Source organism: Canis lupus, chromosome 35 (assembly GCF_003254725.2).
Source record: "Canis lupus dingo isolate Sandy chromosome 35, ASM325472v2, whole genome shotgun sequence".
Lineage (NCBI taxonomy): Eukaryota > Metazoa > Chordata > Mammalia > Carnivora > Canidae > Canis > Canis lupus.
In genome coordinates, this window is record NC_064277.1 from 1,633,885 (window position 1) to 1,654,684 (window position 20,800).

The following is a 20,800-nucleotide window of genomic DNA, read 5'->3' on the forward strand; positions in this document are numbered from 1 at the left end:
AGACAAACTGAAGGGGCCATCCAGGCAATTTTCTCTTGATGTGTGTACTGAAGAAGGGTCACGTGGAGAATATAAAAGGTTGTTTATAAAAGGGTGGTTGCCTGGGGCAAGAAATCTTAAAACAACTGTAGCTTTTTTAAAAAGAGGGAGAGGTTATAAATGGAAGGGCAGGAATGTTCCTCCACTAGTGCTTGTGGCCACAACTCCTTTTAGGTTAAAAGGAATAAATCCACCTTTTAAAACAATCAGGCTCAGCCCATCATATGCATTTTTCTATCGCACAGCTTTCCAGGATAAACTATCACCTTGTTTCACAATATACTCGTCCAGTCTTAGCTGGGATGGAAAATTTTCATAATCCAATAGGCAGCATGCTCAATGAAGTGTTTCATTAGCCAGATCAGTCTGATCAATCCTCAACGGCCTACGAGCAGCTGCACAGACCAGACACATTACTGTGTGGCCCGTGTTCCAAAATATAGTGCTAAGGCCTTAGGCAAGTCTGGATTATTTCCCCATTCAGCTGCGCCATTTTTTGAGGAATTAAAGGGTATAGGACACAGGCAAAGAGACAGCTCCATCACATCTCCCATCTTTCTTTTTCTTTGCCCTTTTACTTACAAAATTAATGTACTTATATTTAAAAATCAATCCAGAAGTGTGCAAGCTAAATGAATCCTTCCTCAGCCCTTACCCAATGCCATCCCCCAACAAAAAAGCTACTGTTGGCAACTCGGGGTGTCCTATGTAAATACAAATATAGGTCAACATCAAGTACATGTTTGTACTATTTTTTTTCTTGTTTTTCAGCACTTTGCTTTTTGATTTCATGAGGTTCTCCATTCCTGTGGAACCACTTCGTTCTTATTTAACAGCTTCGTGGACATCTAGAAGTTGTTACCTTCTTTACATGGTATCAGTTGAGCATGATATTTTTACCTTAGAAATGACAAGCCTTTTCTCCAGAAGAAGCAGTGAACAGGTTAATTGATTTTTAATGGCTTGTTTGGTTGCCATCCTCATATTTTGTGCATGCCACATCTATAGACATAAAGTGTTTCACCAAAAGACAAATGTCTAAAAGCTAATTGGGACGGACTTGCTACCAGAGATTCTTCTGCAGAACATTTTTTTGGTTTTAATGTTTCTGAAATGCATTTCAAAATAACTTCACTGGTCATGGGATATCTGTGATATTATCTAGGCAAATTTGACCTGCGAGGATTCCTTCAGAGTCAAAAATGTTTGAGTTCATCTGCAGGAACATAGCCCAGGGGATGCTCTTTACTAGTCATACTCTGTAGAACAAAAGCTGGCCTAAAGAAAAAAGGAAAAATTAGTTTGGTAACAGTTGGGAACAGAGGATGTACATAGCTTAAAAAAAAAAAAAAAAAAAAAAAAAAAAAAGCTTTATTGAAGAGTAATGTATATCCCTGTATAGAGAATTTGCTCTCTTAAGTATACAACTAAGTGGTTTTCAGTACATTTATACAGTTGCACAATCACCATGCCAATCTAATTTTAGATCATTTCTATCCCCTGCCAAAGAAGCTTTGTGCCATTTGCCATCACTTTCTCATTCCCAGGATTACCAATCTACTTTCAGTCCTTCCCTCTTTTCTTTTTTTTTTTTAAGATTTTATTTATTAGCCATTAAAGAAACAGAGAGAGGCAGAGACACAGGCAGATGGAGAAGCAGTCTCCCTACGGGGAGCCCAATGTGAGACTTGATCCCAGGACCCCGGGATCATAACCTGAGCCAAAGGTGAACCAAGGCTCAATCTCTGAGCCATCAAGGTGCCCCTCCTTTCAGTCTCTATAGATTTGCCTTTTCTAGAAATTTTGTAAAATGGCACCATACATCATGTGATCTTTTGTGACTGGCTTCTCTCACTTAGCATCATGTTTTTGTGGTGTATCCAAGTTGTAGCATGTGTCAGTACCTCATTCACTGTTTATGGCTGAGTAATATTCCATTGAGTGCATATAGTAGTTTGTCAAATCACCAGTTGATGGACATTTGGATTGTTTCCACTTTTTTGGCAATTATGCATGATGCTTTATAAACGTTTTCATACAAGTGTTTGTGTAAATATATGTTTTGAATGTTTTTATTTATCTTGGATAGATACCCAAGAGTGAGATTGCTAGGTCATACGGTAAACCTACTTTTAACATTTTAAGAAACTGCCAAACGGTTTCCAAATTGCACCCTTTAAAGTATGTATCTTTGCTACTTGCTTTAAAAAAAAAAAAAAAAAAAGACCTGGGATTGTTATTATCTAACCTAACAGCAACTCAAGCCTAATTATTGTAGTTTGTTGGCTCATTATGAGGAAAATGTGTTTATTTTCAACTTGTTATGTACATAACCGATTTTATTTCAATGGTCTGTAATGATTTGTAATGTTTTCATTCACTTCACATTTGAAACAACAACAATCATATTCAGGAGGCTTTGCTCCATTTTGACCATTTTTAGCAAATCTATTATGCATGGGTAGTTAATGTTCCTGACAACAGTCATTCCTCGTATGTGTGTTAACATGGAAATCAAGGCAGAGACAAAGAAATCCAGATGCAAATTCACTAAGTAAATAAATGTTTTAATAGTCTAAAAATGCTTAGACCTTTTATTTTTTAAAACATCTGCTCCTGCATTAGTCATGTTCTCTTCCAGTAATAATTAGCAAGTGCATTTATATATATCACTCAGGAAATGCTCTTTTGATTTTTATATTTCTAGTAAGACTTTACATCATAGCCCATTAAAAGCCATGTTTTTGTCATCCTTACAAGTGTGCTAAGAAAACAATGGGATGACCAGGTCTTAAGAGTTAGCTGGAAGGTGACATAATCTAGTGAATTAAGAACATGATATCAAATGTTTTAAAAAAAATTCTAAATACACAGTGAGAATCATCATAGGTCAGAAAGACCCTTTGAAAAGTTATCTGATGCACCCACACTCCTCTATCCTGGAAGTCAAGCACGCCTTTGAATCATGTTAGATAGATAAAGGTCTATGTTAAGTGTACAAAGGGGAGAAGATTCTATCGGAATCTTCTAAGGGAAAAGATTCAAAAGATCTTTCTGGCAACCAACTCCGAAGAAGAGGAACCTTCCATTTCCTCCACATTTTTCAAGCTTAAGCCTCTCGTGTTGAAGCTAACATCGAGTTACCTAAATATATGCTCAAGTTCAGAGAACTGAAGGAAGTCCAGGATCATTGGACCCTTAGAACACACAGAAAGAAGAGAACGGCAATGATGGGACACAGATAAGATCAAAGAGAGACGCTGAGGCCACAGGAAAGATTTTAAACTTTATCTTAAGGGCAAGTGTCTGGTCATAATAATAGTAAACATTCCAAATGAGAGATGATGGTGGCTTGTCTGTGATGATGGCTGTAAAGGAAACAATGGGAGAATTTAAGATTCTCTAACTGTTTGAAGTTAGAAATGGTAGAACTTGAGAACCGGTTGGCAGTGGAGGTTTAGGAGAAGAAGGTGTCAGAAACGATTCGAAGTTTCTAACACAAGGACCTGGGAAGCTGGTGATGCCATTTGCTGAGAAAGAGAATTCTAACATTGTAGGAAGTGCAAGTTGTGGGAAAGGTCATGAATTCAGTTTTAGACATGTTCAGATTAATATGTCAATGCAATCTCCAAGCAGACTTGGAACTCAAAACATAAAGATATAAATTTTGCAGTTATTGGAGAATTGATAATGACTAAAATGACAGAAACACCTGAAATTGCCTGAAGAAAGGGCAGCAAGATATTCTTATACAAATTCACATCATCTGAGAATAATAGCAAGTTTAGCTGTTGCATCATTTGTATGCTTCTTAAATTTTCATTTTGCTGTATCGTATTTGATAGTCCTTCAGCAAAAAGCTGACTAGCAGGAGCGGTGGTCTCGGCTTTATCTCGGTCTCGGTCCCTGAAGGAAAGATTTCAATGTTATCCCTTCAAGAACTGTATTGACCTGGATTATTTCAAAATACACTCTTTATCCAATTAAGGAATGGTATCTCTATTTGTAGTTTTCTAGTATTTTGTCATGAATGGGTGTTGAATTTTATTAAAACTTGTTTCCCTGTAAAAAAAAGAAAAAAAAAAAAAAGAAAGGGTAGCAAGGAAGGAAGGCAAGCCCAAGCAAATCTCTGATAAACTTTAATATTTAAGCTGTTTTTTGTTTTAAAGAGTTACTTCTCGGACACGTGAATGGCTCAGTGATTGACCGTCTGCCTTCGGCTCAGGGCGTGATCCCGAGGTCCTGGGATCGAGTCCCACATCAGGCTCCCCGCAAGGAGCCTGCTTCTCCCTCCATCTGTGTCTCTGCCTCTCTCTCTCTGTGTTTCTTATAAATCAATCAATCAATCTTTAAAAATAAACAAAAAGTTACTTCTACTCCATTATTTAATGAACAAGTCTGCTGCTTTTCTTCCCATAACCCTCAACCATTTACGCTCCCTACATTCTGACGATGGAAGGCCATTCCCCTCTGTCTTTGGACATCAAGGATCTACTTTCCAGATAGTCTTCTCTGTCTCAGAATAAAGTGAAGCAGCCTCGCACTTTAGCCCAAATTCACCAAAATTTTGACACAGACCTCACAGTAATGGGAAAGGAACCATATAAGCTCAGGACATCCCCTCTTGAGAACAAAATTCCTAACACTTTTCTTTCTTTTTCTCCTTTCTTTGCCCCCAGCTTTGATAACAGTCCATCCCTGCCTCCTTCATTCCTGCCCCTAGGGCTTCTCCAGATGTGGCCGTCCTTTCTTTGTCCAGCATGTGGACTCTTGCTGAAAGCTGCTGTTTTCATCCTTGTTGCAATTGTTGTTCTTGTTTCTCCTCCATTGTGGGTTAGAGACCATGTGTCAAATATGCAATAAAGTGTTTACTGGATGCCCTTCCTTGTCTCTAGAGCAATATCCTTGCTGGCCAGACATCTCGTGGGCCATCTCAGCTACAGAAAACAAGGGGAGTTTTCTAAGGATAAAAGCATATTGTATTCAGGAAAGAATTTCCAAACATAATCCAAATGCATCCCTCCCTCTCTGTGGAAGCAAAAATCACTACTCTGAGCTGTTAGAAGTGACAGTTCTGTGATTTCTTGGATCCGTCTCTCAGGAGAGTGCCTTAACATTAAGAGACATTTCCCAAGTGTCCCCTTCACTGGTGGGCCTCCAGTAACCCACCTGTCATGGTTTAGAATTTTAGAGTGTAATTTCTCAAATATTAGATGTTTCCTCATCTGCTGGAAGAGATGAGTTAGAATAAAGCCCCTCCTTTAAGAGTCTCCCTCAAATTGTGTATGCAAATGTTTCTAACCCTAAAATAAGACAATTTCAAAAAAGAATTATATTATAGGTGAGAAAGTGGTACATTTCTAGTGAACTTGGATGTCTCTGTGTCTCACAAGATATCCAACTTTCATGAAGAAGGAATTCCTTCCTGGACTCCTAACCTAGCCTTCCCATACTCAGGTTTGCCCCCATCTCCCCAAGAGACTCCTTCTTTATACCCCAGTCTGAATGAACCATCATTCCCCTTCCAGAGGGGCAGGGGAAGAGGGGAACATTTTTTCCCATAGAAAGACATCTCCTTTCCTGGATCCCCCCACCCCGCCCCAACCAAATCAATAACATGAAGTGTTGATAGTCCCAGGCTTTAGCCATGTAGGAATCTAGAGTGAATCCATCCTCATACCAACTGAGAGCATGAGGAGCCTTATAAGGAGGAAGGTGGGACCTTCAAATCAAGGTTCTTTCTAATATGCCCTACTGTATGTTTTGGCTCTCTGAAACTCTGAACGGAGTTAACACTAAAAGATGTTGTGGGTGCAGCCATGTAGGAAGTTCAGCTTTAAAATAAGTATGTCTTTCAAGTCCAAACATAATGTTTTTGAGTCATTATTTTATACACCTATGAGAAAGAACAAATACTTTAATTTTGAAGGAACCACTCTGCTCATAGAGTCTCTGGGTCTTCAGCATTTCACAGAAGCACAAATTGCTTCACCCAGAGCCTGCCGAGATCATGAAGGAACAACACTGGATCAGCTGATTTGGGTCCTGTGACCTCTTCTTGAGGAAGGACGTGGAGGATGCTACTTCTGTTCAACAGACACACTGGTTTAGAGACAAGTACACTCTACCCTGTCCCAGACTTCTTAGCCTGGATCATGATCCAGTCTCTGACTGGCACTGGGACCAACCAGGATGCTGAGTCCAAGGCAGAGGACCAAGAGAAGAAGGGGTCTAGAAATACATGCAGCACCTGTAGTAATAGGAGAGGAAGAGAAAGTGAAGGAAATCCCAAGAGAATAATAGAAAAGTTTCCTGAGTCTGACTGCTATTTGTAGAAGGGACATCTGGAGGTCAGGCGTTCAGAAGTCAGAGTCTTGTCACATTTGATAAAAGAGCCTGTGACTATGCAGTCCCTCATCCGAATGATTTGTAGCATGTAATACTGATTCTCATTTATAGCAAGAAATCCAATCAACAAGCTAAGGCCTGTTGATACAGCAGTGTGTGAACTTGGATCACTGTTAGAGCCCTCAGTTGAAACTTGAAAATGAATGATCCTTAATCTTTTGAGGGTCAGGAATCCTTTGAGAATCCAGGGTTGGAGACCCACGTTCCAGAACAACTTCCATCCATATTTTCACAAACAATTTTTTTTGGGGGGGAGGCGGTGCTTCACAGATGCTAAAGCCATACAAGGAACTGTTTTACAGCAGCGCTTTTAATCTTTTTACAAAATAGTCCACTTTGGAGAAATGTAAAAATCTCTTTTAATGTTAATTGCAAAAGAGATCAAACCTTGTAGCTAAAAGAGAGCAAAGCAGTGAAACAAAAACAAAACAAACAAAAATAATGTCTTTTCTGATTATAAGAGCTTCTCTTCTCTTCACTCTTAAAAACCACTCTCCTATAGAAACATGGTGCAGCAAGAGAGGCAAAGACCAAGCCCTGCACAATAGGAGTAATTAATGCCACATAGCATTGACAGTTAATTTCATTATTGATATGTTATTAGGTTTGATATTTTAACAAGCCATGAGAATGGCATTATATGCATTTTGTATTTGAACTTGCCATGGTTACACACAGAAGGACCTGATCCCTGTCTTCTGACTTGCAATTCTGTGTTTGCTCAATTCTTTTTCCTCCTTGTATACCTTATCTTGCTGTATTTTACAAAGTTTGTAATATACAGAAAATAAACAGAATTTATATATAGTTAGAATTTCATTCCATCCCTGGTAAGCAGAATGAGGAAATTTGAGTGGAATAATTGTCAATAAGATAGAAATATCTTAACTTTTTCCAAAAGACAATTTTAAGCAATTTTATCATTTTCTGCAAACAAAAGAAACCTTTCCCTTTTCTAACAAATATTGATTGTAGATAATGGTAACAATTTAATAAATTATTACAATTATCAATTATTAATATCATTAGAACTGTAAGAGTAGGAAATAATCATCCCCACCCACCTTGGAATTTGGCCTATCTCTTATGGAGCAGTTGTGCCGCCACTCCTTCCCAACCCGAGGCTCTGGCACTCACAGAGTGGGAGGCGATGCCCGAGCCGGAAAGAAGGCAGGAGGGGAAAATCAGGAGGGGAAAACAACTGTGTCTGAGGGGCCTTGAGGCTGAGTGAGGAGCAAAGAGAAAGGTCAATGCTACTGTCCCAAACATCTTCCTCAAACCTAGTTGGTTTTCCCACGATCCTGTTTAACAGAAACACTGTTGATACCACCTATCAGTTTGTTCTTCTAAATACCAGAATCCCTGAATTTGTAAATGAAGTCATAAAACAACAATGAAGTAAAAAAAAGAAAAAGGAAGAAAGGAAAGAAAGAAAGAAAGAAAGAAAGAAAGAAAGAAAGAAAGAAAGAAAGAAAGAAAGAAAGAAAGAAAAGAAAGAAAGAAAGAAAGAAGAAGAAAAGAAAGAAGAAAGAAAGAAGAAAGAAAGAAAGAAAGAAAGAAAGAAAGAAAGAAAGAAAGAAAGAAAGAAAGAAGAAAGAAAGCATAAACCTTTGTAGACCAGTTGTACAGCTGGTTTCCTAATCCATGGACAATTCTCCTCTGCTTGCCCAGCAGTATGACTTTGTTGCATCTCTTTCAACAGATGAGGAAATGAAAGAGGGCTAAATAAGGCCCCACCTGTCCCTGCAATTCACTCAAATAATAAAGCATAATGGAAAGGTTTTGCTTGATTTTGGAGATTCAAAGACAGCTTTTCTTTTGATAATTTGGACCTGAACAACTGCCTTCTCTTCCTAGTCCCTCAGCCTTTAGAAATGCCCTTGTCTAGAATCGGGTTAATGACCCCTTGTGAAAAATAGTGCTTCAAAAGCCACATGGGGATTCTTACACACCGTCTACTCCTAGTGGGCATATATTTAAGCCAAATTAGTGGCTATTGTAGGATATTAGCTAGATACAGACTAAACTGTTGTAACAAAGATTCACCAAATAAGATAGTTTATTTCTCTTAGGTAATGATCCAGTGATGAATAATGCAATATGAGAAGCTACCCACAGCCCTGGCTTTCAAGTTTGTTCCAGTCATCACTGTTTTCCAACCAGCAGAAAAGAAACAGAAAGGACATCTAATGTGGCACCACTTCTACTCACATTTCATTGGATCAGACTTTACCACTTGGCCACAACTTGCTTCAAGGTAAACAAGAAAACGTAATCTGTAGATAGATGACCATATATTCAATAGCCAAACTGAGAGTTTCCAAAAGGAAAAATGGCAGAATGGATATTGGGGAAGAGTTATCTCTGTCCCATGAGTTATCTAACGGCAGGTTGGCTCAGCTTGAAATCTTCATGTTATAAAAGGCCACACTCATCGACCTGTTAGAAGAACCAGCCAAATGTGTTATCACTTTTTTTTATTTTTAGAAAGATGTATTTATTCATGAGTTACACAGAGAGAGAGACAGAGACGCAGGTAGAAGGAGAAGCAGGCTCCCTGCGGGGGATTGATGTGGGACTCAATCCCAGGACCCTGGGATCATGACCTGAGCCAAAGGCAGACCCTCAACCACTGTGCAACCCAGGCATCCCAACACAAAGTTTTATATATATATGGAAAGGTTTTGCTTGATTTTGGAGATTCAAAGACAGCTTTTATCTATCTATCTATCTATCTATCTATCTATATATGAAAAATTTGAATGGAAATACACAAATATAAGATTAATTATCCCTAAGTGGTGAGATTAATTACTTGCTACTTTGTTCTTTATGGTTTTTTTTTAGTGCTGTATAACAGTAAATATGTACTACTTTTAAGCCAGGGGTGAAAAGTTTTATTTTTAAGCCTTTTATTAAACATTTTTTAATGCTGATGAGCTAAGAATTGCCCAAGAGCACCTGTAATACAGACAAACAGAGAGCACAGAACATAAGGCAACGAGTGAATGTAGTGCAAAGGCCGCTACTGAAAATGAAGGATCTTTCTCTTTGTTTAATGCTTTTCCTGTCTCACATTAGAACCCAATACTTTCTCAGTGACTGAAGTCGGGAGAATCAGAATAAGCCCTTCTGAGGACAAACAGATGTCCAATAAGACTGGGTGATTTTGATTGGGTCGTCAATAGCTGAGACCTCCCGGAGACACCTTAAAAGTGAGCCCTTGAGGCATTTTCACAAGAGTTTCCATTTTTACAGATGGGACCCCGCCTGGCCTTCTAAGACCCACAAGAATCAGAAACAGATGAGGAATCATGCCCTATTCTCACACATGAGAACCACTGACCCACTGAAATCTCATAAGACTCTGGAAATAAAAGAAAAGTCAACCTGCTCTTACAACAAATCATAATCATTGAATGATTATGTAAATGATGAGGTGTGTAACTGTTTAAGAAAATATAAATAATATTAATAAATTAATATGTATACTACTAAGAATGAGAAAAAAAAATCTACTATCTGTAAGTCTAAGCAAGGGAAGCCCCAATCTGTTTTCGGATATAAACACTGACTACCAGGGCTGGACCAACCCCTGGGGTGAGCCCTGGGAATTGAGGGATAAATGACATGGAGTCCCAGGCTTCAAGGAACTCTGACTAGAGCTAGGGAAACAGTCAATCATGTAGTATCCTGGGATTCTTCATTAACATGGATCTGAACATTTAGGCTAAAAGGGGCAATTTTTTAATATAATCAAACTTTGCCATGTATCACATTTTTCTTTTTTCTCTGGGTTAGTTCTTTTGTTCAAAAGTTATATTTATAAATTTCATATCCTGACACTAAATAGCTAGAGATCCTAATCTGGATAAACAATCTATAGAAGGGAAAACGCAAGGGTTTTCATAAGGGATATTTTGATTTAATTAATAGTTTCAAGTAAATAACAGTCACAAAGTCCAATAATCTTCACAGAGATTTTAGTGGGAAACAATGGCATTTTAAAAACATCAGTTACCATTTTAGAACAAGAATCAGAAAAGCCTACTTTGGCTGCTGAGGACGCAGAATCCAAAGAAATGGAATCCAAAGGAAGAATCCAAAGAAATGTTGGCACACGGAGCTCATGACCCACTTCTGAACTGAGCAGGAGCTGCAGACATCCCCAAACTCACACGTAGACCTACCTACCCGCAGTGAAAAGGTGAACACACCAGATCACCTTAAGTCGTCATCGATCTTGACAGCAAGTGTTCCTGGACGCAGGGAGCTCTAGGGCTCCATGGGCACGGCCTAAGACTGTTCCGGTAGGTCAGCAGGGATCACCCCTTAGAAGGTGAAAATCTAGGTATCTTCTAGGTCCAAAGGGTATCTGGGAAGAGCCATCCTTCCCTTGGATTCAACCCCAAAGTTGATCTCCAATCAGCTAGCCTCCAAGGCTAAAGCTGAACTTAGTGCCTGAAACTGCCCACAAGTACCTCCTTCTGGAGTCAAGAAAATATCTAGTACTAATCCTCTGTTTTCAAGAGCACTGAATGCCCCAACCAGATCTTAACCTCAATTCTTTGCCTTAGATCTAAGCACACAGCACAAGGGGAGACTCTAACAAGCTTCCAAGAGTGCTCTGCTATCGGCATTTTTCCGAGGTCAGTCTAGAATGTTCCACTGAAGTAAAGCTTGCATCTAGCCTACAAACATCAGATTCCTTGTGTGCCAAAGATTCATGCTCTCATGTTTTAATCGTATCAGGCATATATATCACCCACACTTAAAACCTAATATTGTCACCCATCTCCTCTCGGACCTTTTAGCTTTTTAAAGAATATAAAAAGCATGTTGATTCCTTTCACAATCCTCCTTTCTGTACAGAGTATTTAAAGGCTGTATCTTGAACCTGGAAAATAATGGCCAGACTGGATAAAAAAAGATGAAGTCAGGAAAAGTGTTGAAGAAAAACCCATATGCCATTCTCACTCTCTCAGAGCAGGGACTGAGCCTATCACCTTCAAGCAGGAAGAAAACCAAAAGTGACCCAAAGACGATATAAAAATTTTAACACATGTGCCACAGCAGATCCAGTGACTGCCCTGAGTAACTATAAGCATTAAGACAAGGCAATCTCTAGTTAAATTTAAAGAATAATTAAATGTCTGTTTTTTCACAAATACGATATACAAACAAATGAATAGCAGTATTGATCAATAGAATTTTCTTTTTTTTTTTTTTTAGCACAATCTATGTGGTACTTTGTACAAGCTCTGCTTCTATGAAAAGGAGAACATTTTCTATGGTTGAGAATCTTAAACTCTAGCCAGAAAGATAAATTGTATTTTGTTTTTTCTCTTTTCCTACTGAGGTATAATTGACATATAATATTTTATTAACTTCAGCTGTGCAACGAAGAGACAAATTTTAAATGAATATTGTATAAGTAACTGATCATCACCCCCGGCACTCCCTTCTTCCTCTCAGCTAAAGAATCCCAGAATTTCAGCTAAGTATATGGCTCTTAGGTAAAATATAGATATATATTTTATGTATCTATATATAACATATTTATTTATATATTAAATATATTAAATATTAATATTATTAATATAATAAATATATTAATATCTATATATTTATTTGTATATTAAGTTATATTTATATAAAGCATATTAATATATAAGGTATAATATATTTATATGTATTTAATATATATTTTGTATATATTATAAATATTATATATATTTATCAGCTTCCTTTGCAGATAAGTATACAAACATGACTAAGCTAAGGACAATAGGTTAGGAGCAGGAATCAAGTGTAAAACTGGGACCAATCCCAATGAAGATGAAGCCTTGGTTCATCTATCCTCTTCTTGTGGGTTAGGAATGGCAAAGAGTGCAGCCATCTCAAAAGTCACATGTGGAGAATGGCAGAGCCACTCTGCCAACCTTACAGCCTCACCTCTGGACAGTGATTCTCAGAAAGAAAGAAACTTCATTATACCTAATCCACTACTTTGGGGGTATTTGCTTAACAGCACCCTAGGTTAAAAGACGCAATGTCATAACAGCAGATCTTGCGTGAGATTTAGAGGGATGGCAGACAGAGGGAACAAGGGCAGCACAGAGTGAAATGTCACCTGAGCTCAGCCTTGAAGGTTGAGTAGAACTGGAAAAAGCAGGAGAAGTGGAGGGAGCCATGGGCTCTTCTAAGGGGGATGGCAGGATGGGATGCACAGACCTGTAGCAAGCACAGAATGGTGCAAACAGTAGGCACTCAGTAAATATTTGAGTAATGACTGAGTTGAGAGCTCAAAAGCCCACCTAAGCATTGAGACCTTACCCTGGAGGCAACTATAAAGCAGCTGAGTAATGTGGTAAAGGGGTTGCTTGAGGAAGATCAACTTAGCAGATGCATGCAAAATTGGATGGGAGTATTGAAAAAATTTTTTTAAAAAAAGCAAAAAAATTCTGTAAGCTAGAATAATAGAGAAGACAACCACATAATTTGTCATTCAAACTGGCACACTCTTAAGAATGAATGGGGTGCTGTTAAGAGTGCACTGGGACATTGGGCATAAACTGGGATTTCCCTGGGCGAATCACCAGGTAATATCAACACGGAAACAGACAACTTGAACAGACTGCCCAGGGTGCACTCCTTCATTTTTAATACCTGTTTTGACAACCTCCCTCCCCCTGCCCCTGCCACAAGACTTTCTATATTATCTTTCTATAGGGTTTATCTTCAGACTGGCCCCAAAGATTAGGCTGATCTTATGTCCTATCCTCCATTGTATTGGCTAAAAAAGGGCAATATTTTTTGAGGATTTTTTTTCTCATCACTTGCTCCTTTTTTATCTTCACAAGAAGCAAACATTGATCACTGTTTAATCACCTCCTTTTTTTTTTTTTTTTTGCCATCCTCTCCAGAGCAGTGTGTTTGTTACTTTTAAAACGCAGCCATAACTAAAATTCCTGTGTTTACTTTTTTTCCTCTGCACTCTATTCATAGAAATAGACTGAGGTTCTCCTCCCTGGTGCAAAGAGACAAGGACAGCAGCATGGGGTTGCTCCGTGTGGAAATCCACAGACCAGGCCAGGCTGGAAAGTGTGGATGACACTCAGAAGAGAGGCAGCTTTAGAAAGGATGGTGGCCGTGAGAAGTCCCCGTAAGGATTAACACGATGGGAATTGTTCACCTTTCCCTTTAAAAACGTTCCATATTAACAAATTCTCAGCTCTAAATCCTTTGGAAATGTCTTGAAAGGAATTTATCTGGGTTCGCTGTTCATGCATTTCACAGGTATTTGTAGATTTACCATTTTAGCAAACAAACCCAAACATCCCTGCCCTCAGCTCTCTCGTAGAGGCAAATTCCAGGACAGAGAAGTAAGCAAACCTCTCTGCACTGGGGCTCCCAGGAATCAGATTCAAGCAAGGCAAGCACTGTCTCTGGTGGGTGTGAAGCTTGGGGAGTTTTCAGGCTATAAGACGAGTGAAAACACGCTTGAGCTGCCGCCCAAGAGTCAAGTATTTACCTGTTGAAGCCCAACAACTTCAGGCCCGTGCAGATACCCTGTGCCACCTGATGGAGTTGTAATGGATTCCAAGGCCTTGCAACCGCCACCCCAGATCAGTCTAAAATGGAAATCTCTGTCATATGGCATGTAAGGGGACCTGAGAAATCTGAGACGTTGCTTAGATCATCCCCTAATTTGATAAATGTGGAAGTGGAGCCTGGAAAACCAAGGGGTTTGTCTAAGGTCACCAAGTAGTGGCCGTGTTATGCTCTTGGCTTTATCAAAGCTCAAGGTACTGGGCATATCAGAAGAATTGGCCGGGCTGTGGGTAGGGGAAAAGCCAGGAGGAATGGGGGAGATGAGGAGGTGGGAGGGGTACCTCCCAGGTTTGGGTCTCTCCAAAAAAGCCAGGGAACATGCCCACAATGCTGGGCAGGAACAGGGTGTCTTTGGCAACCACAGAGCAATGTTGGTCCAGCAGGAGGTCAGCGGTGCAAAGAAATGTCTGTTACCCTCTGATTCAGTCCATTTAAAAAACCCAAAGGAGCAGAATCTTCACAGATTTTGGATTCTCACTAGTCTGTAAAGGGAAAAGACCCACAGAGACTGTTGCATAATTGCGTGACTTTAAATGGTCAAGCCAGTCATTTAAATTTCAAATCCATTGACTTCCCCTTCCTGTCTCTGTCTCCAGTATTAGCCAGTCTTTTCTTTTATCCAAATATGCAAAAACGGAAGACTCTTTTCTCAGTGTCTGGTACATGGTATACATTTAATACAAAAACCGTTAACTTGAATCAAAAATTCGGAATGAATTATCGCACAGATTCACACTCTGTTCAGAAATTTGTCTTTTCAGGCCTCCTCAGCGCTGGAAACCACGTAAATCGAGAGGTGGAGTCAGGAGGTGGGAGGCATCCTGGGCACTTATTTAAGAAGGACGCTTCTCGGGCATCTGGGTGGCTCAGTCGGTTAAGCCACCGACTCTGGATTTCGGCTCCAGTCATGGTCTCAGGGTCGCGGGATCAAGCCTCATGTTGGGCTCTGCACTCGGAGGAGTCTGCTTCTCCCTCTCCCTCTGCTCCTCCCCCGGCTCTCTCTCTCTACAATAAATGAATAAAATATATATTTTTTAAAAAAGAAAGATATGTCCGTTTTGAGCCCTAAATGGGGATACTATAAGAGATCATAGTTCTACTCGGAGGCTCAGAAGCAGCCGTGGGAGCCGCGGCGGAGTCTAGCAGGTTCCAGATGGCGCCAGGAGCTGTGACATCTGTGTGGATGGGCGCTGCCACTGCCACACGCGCATGGCCACCCATGGACAGGTACACCTGTTGTGCTTTATGCTGCATCTCACACAGGAATTAGGAATTACACAACAGAGAAGAAGAAACAGGTCACATAGAAAGGCAGAAGAATCAAGACTTCTAAGATCCAGGGCAGAAAGATGGCCACATTTGAATGACAAATGTGGCTGTGATAATTCTAGCAACTAGGCTGGAAGGAAAAAGGAGCTTAGCTATGACATTTTCATTGTCTGATAATAGAATGTGCAAGTGACAGGGAAGGCTCTTCTTTTACAGAACTGAATGCAGGTACAAAAGGAGTTACTGGGACTGAGGTGGAACACGGTCCCACCTGCGGGGTCAGAGCAGAAGCCCTGGCTGACTTGGGCCGCACACCCCTGTGCACAGGGCAGAGGGAACTTGGCCAAAAGATGCGGGTGCTTCAGACAGAGAATGGCCCAACGACAAGCACCCGACAACTCGTGTGGACAAGAAGCAGCCTCTGGTTCTGTGGCCGAAGCAGCAGCACAGGCACAGCGACCCAGAGCAGATCTGATCTGCCCTTCCACACGCAGAAGCGTGATCCCTACACATACTGAACATGAATTTTCCAGATCTTTATAACTAACAATAAACAACTCTTCACCAAGTTATTTTAATGGAAAAGTGAGAAATGGAGAAGAGTGGAGACTACTGGATCCCTGTGTACTCATCAGGGTCTTCAAAAGTTACTAATAAAATGAACTCCGGCTCATGTAGACAAAAAAAAAAAAAAAGAAAAGAATTTACTTGAAGCTAGCTATCAAATCATCGGAAAGGCTAAGAACAAGACTTACAAAATAGGCAGGAAGCAGGGTCATCTGGTGGCTGCAGACACAGCCAAGTCCCTTCCAGAGAACCAGTCCCATCATGACCCCATCGCATGGGAAGTCTCCAAATGGCTCGGTGTTTTCCAATCTCTCCTTCCATATTAGAGTCCTACATAAATGACCCAGGTGACCACGTCTGGCCCACATTTGATACACGAGGGATAAGAAGAGGTCATGACTGGCCCCGTCAGAGTTTTAAACATAGATGGAAGCAGAGCCCTGCCTCCCTGTAAGAGGCGTACATTGGGGGACCCCCCACCTCCACAGAAAGAGAATGCAGAGGCTGGCCAGCAGCAGCAAAGCAGTGACCCCAAAGCCTACCGGTTGTCCGCAACAGGGAGAACTGACCCAGTGCACGTGTGTGTGACTCAGGGGTGAGTGTGGGGTTTCAATGGGGCACAGTGAAGGGGGGTGGTTACAGAGAGAAGGCAAAGCTAGAGGAAAGGGCAAGGAAAAGGAAGAAACCGGGCAGCCCGGGTGGCTAGGCAGTTTAGCACCATCTCCGGTCCAGAATGGGATCCTGGGGACCCGAGATCAAGTCCCACATCGGGCTCCCTGCATGGAGCCTGCTTCTCCCTCTGCCTGTGTCTCTGCCTCTCTATCTCTCTCTCTCTCTGTCTCTCATGAATAAAATAAAATCTAAAAAAAAAAAAAAAAAGGAAGAAACCAAAACTATGAGAAAGACTGAATTTCATCATCATTCCGCAAATGCCATGGGCCTTGGATAATTTCTTTTCATATCAAGGATTTGAGAATTTCCGATGAATGTCCCCAAAACTATAAATGTACAGGAAACCTGAGGATGAAGAATGGAGACAATCTCATTGAATCACTCTCATTGCTTTATAGTCTTATTTTGTATAAAATAAATTTTCAAAGGGGTTTGGACCATAAACTATGCTTCTGCTACAAAGCACATACATAGGTTTCAGGACATGACTGTGAATGGAATTAAAGCCGAAGTAGACACATTTCCAATTAATTTTCCTAAACTCACCCCTGTGGGCTATTTAACAATTGTCAAATCCTTTCTATTTTTTTCAAAGACTGCTATAGTCAAACAACTTGTACACTGAATTAGAGGTCATCCTTAGTATGGCCACACCTGAAATGAGGATTAAGTAACCACACTCTGTTCATTACAACTTCTTCTTTTTTTTAAGAATTTATTTATTTAGAGAGAGGGAGAGAAAGACAGAGAGTGCACGTGTCTGTGTGCGTCAGGGGAGGGGGAGAGGACAAGCGGAAGAGACAATCTGAGCGCAGAGCCTGACTCAGAGCTCAATCTCAGGACCCTGAGACCCTGACCCGAGCCAAACCCAAGAGTCAGACACCTAATCGACGATGCCACCCAGACACCCCATTCATTCCATTTTCAAAGCTGTTCTATTTTACTGCTATGCATCCGTTTATAACAGATATTTTTGAAAGCTATTCAGTGACAGCTCGCTTATGAACCAATTTTGCCCAGTGTGTGTTAAATGGAAGTTGGAAAATAATGAAAATGCATAATAAATCACAAATTCTCTTCCAAATATGTGAATCAGAAATTTAGCACCCTAATTCTGGATCACCAGTAGGTGTTACAGGAAATGTGGCCCTCGAGAAGCCACATGGCTTACGCGGCATAACACAACAGAGGCAAGACTTGAAACCACAATCTAATGTCTTGATGTTACCCTTGTGGCAGCCAAATTGTTATCATTATTGCTTTCCTCCCCGTACTATATTCCCCTGTATAAGAAATAAATGTAATTTTATAGGAATTCCTCTGCAGCTTTCCAAATGCAGCCCAACAATTTGGGAAGAGGGAGATTTAAAGTCAGAAGAAGGGACGCCTGGATGGCTCAATGGTTGAGGGTCTGCCTTTGGCTCAGGTCATGATCCCAGGGTCCTTGGATTGATTCTTGCATCAGGCCCCATAGGGAGCCTGCTTCTCCCTCTGCTTGTGTTTCTGCCTCTCTCTGTGTGTCTCTCATGAATAAATAAATAAAATCTTTAAGTCAGAAGAGAAGCCACTACCTTCTGCATGACCTTCTGCATGACCTTGCCACCCAGAGGTCTGGGCCATGGGGATCCGGCTATCCCCACCCTGGACACCAAGTATGCACTTCCTCTCCTCCCTTCTTAATGATCCGATCCGCCTTCTTCTCGTCAATATGCCTGGAGAGTATGTTTTCCCAAGTAAACCTGGTCTGGCTCAGGAATCCTGACATTCCATTCAAATGAAAGAGCATATTGTTGAAAACTAGCTGCAGAGAGACAGACAGACAAGGATATACACAGTGTCATCACTTGACATTTTCATGTCTAAGAATGCAGCTCAGGAGCAACAGACCATTCGGGGTGGGGGAATGTTGTGAGAAACTTGATCCTGTGAAATTACATCCTGACATTCTAGGACGTACATAACTGATACCTTGACTCCTGAATACTTATGCCTCTTTTATTTCAAACTATGGTGAGAAAGTACAAGGCCCAGCTTCACACCGTTGAGTCTGTGGTTGATTGAGGACCCGGAGAGGAGGACACACACACTTAGGCTTCCTCAGCTTGAAACCATCACGAATGTCTGCAGGACACCAGCACAACACTCAGACAGTGCTCATCCAAATGCCAAGTAGGCACGAGTGAGGGCAGATGCCAGGCTCAGGGATAAGATTCCAGAGAAAAAGAACGTTCCTACAGATTGGAGGCATCACTTCCGTGTTGTTTAGCCCTCTGGCAAAGACCTGCTTTTCGAGGCCTGGAGCTCAGACCTTGGGGGATGGACGTGAAGGTTCCGCTTTGCCCCCAGCTTCCAAAGCTTACAGACAGCTCAGACCATGACTGAGGTGCTAAGATTCATTTTTCTTAATTTTGGTGTTTTTTTTTTAAATTCCAAAATATGATTCCTTGCTAAAATTCCTGACTCATAAAGGCCAGAGATTATGATTACTATCACCCTCCAACTTCAAATATGTGATAGTGCCTTCATTTCTCAGGCTCTTTAAAATCACCAGAGTGACCAAAGCAGATTGCCTTCAGTGTTGAGTGTCCATTGCCAGGAAGTCCCTGAAGTATCAGGGCCATGGAGCGACGGTTGGCCACAGTCTTTCCAATGTTGGAATTCAGCAACCATGTCATAAGAACAGAATCATCAACTTTGTGGAATTTGGGGTCCAGCCTGAGTTTGGGAGCATCACCTCCTCTTTGTTCCACTGTCATTTGCTCTTCCCAGAAAGGAAGTATCATTTTTGAGGACACTTTGCCTATTGGGCTGGTTTTCATAGAGAACCTCCATAGAGGCCACTTACCTGGCTTGTCCTAACAGTGAATGATTTCTTTTGGCTCACAAGCCGAGTGTCTAGTTGGTTGTGGCAGATGTAGGGGTTTCCTCGCAGATACGCCATGGTAGCCTTCACAGAAATAAAAGGCATGGCGCCGCCTTCTCAGGAGGCCTAGGGAAGCGCTTCAAAGCTTCCTGTCCCCTTTCATTTGCAGCCAGAATGCAAGACAGGCTTTCTACATGTTTCAGTGACTCCATTGAGACTCACACTGAAATCCATTCTCCAAGGGTTCTCCATCTATCACTGTATTTGAAACAAGGTTCAAACCTGGCTCTTCTAAAATCTAACTGGCCTAATTGTTTCATCAGAGTGACAGGACCCTTGTTTCTAGAAGGGCCTCCTGGTTATTGAAGTTACCTCACCAGCAATGGGTTTTGAATCCCAGCAGACAAGGAAGAATATGCTATAGCCACTTTGAGTGTTCTTTTCTGCTAACTTCGTGACCCTCAGCCTGAGCTCCCAGCAGAGACAGACCCGGGATAGGAATCTCTATCTGCAGCTTTCCAAATGCAGCCCAACAATTTGGGAAGAGGGTGATTTAAAGTCAGAAGAAGGGACGCCTGGATGGCTCAATGGTTGAGGGTCTGCCTTTGGAGATAAAGCCGATCAGAACTGAAAAGGCTGATTTTTAGTGTAGCCTGAGGTGTTCACACTTCACTATTGAAATAAAGAGAACCTGATAGTTTGTCACTAAAAGAGCAAATCAAAGAATTTTGGTAGAAAGCTCCTGTCAAAAAGTTTCTAAGAAGCCTATCAGTTGTTCTGGCAAGTAAAGAAACAAGGCACACGCCTACTGCCCCCAGGAAGCATGCTGTCTTACACCCACAAACACTCGGGAAACCTTCTAGGTGGCGTTCACCAAGGGCCAGAGGAGATATTCCATCGGACCTAGAATTCTCACTGCTCCTGACTATTGTCATTGAAGTAGATTTTGTGAAATAACCAAGTAGAATCAAAGGGGACTTGGATTTGGATACTTGGGGACAATTAAGTGCATCTCAGATCTAGACATGAACACTCTCTGGTAGGGCTGTATTCTAGAAGGAGGATTAGAGTTCTGACTGAAGCCTATCCCATGACATCTCTAAATAGTCTCATGGGCTGACTCAGCTGGACCACTGTGGCCACCACCTGTCTCCAACAGTCCTTTCTTCTTTTTGCAGAAGCCAGTCACTGTCTCTTTCCCTCTCTCATCGTTTGCTCTTTGTTAATGTTCCCAATCAGTTGGTATGTTGGTCTCTTAGATTGGTGTGATTCAACAACTTTTTCTGTGGCTCACATGACAGATCCAGTGTATTAGTTACAGAGTACCAGGAATGCCCAAAAAGAAGAGAGACCACAGACAGGATTATT

At 41.1% G+C, this 20,800-nt stretch overlaps 1 long non-coding RNA gene across 1 annotated transcript; it reads left to right on the forward strand.

The window, feature by feature from the left end:
* Positions 1–8,523: 8,523 nt before the first annotated feature.
* Positions 8,524–15,062, forward strand: LOC112659473 (uncharacterized). Its single transcript, XR_004812138.2, has 6 exons — positions 8,524–8,704; positions 9,706–9,886; positions 10,477–10,757; positions 11,025–11,096; positions 11,841–11,963; positions 13,456–15,062. It is a non-coding gene; the product is annotated as an uncharacterized LOC112659473 (long non-coding RNA).
* The last annotated feature ends 5,738 nt before the right edge of the window (positions 15,063–20,800 follow it).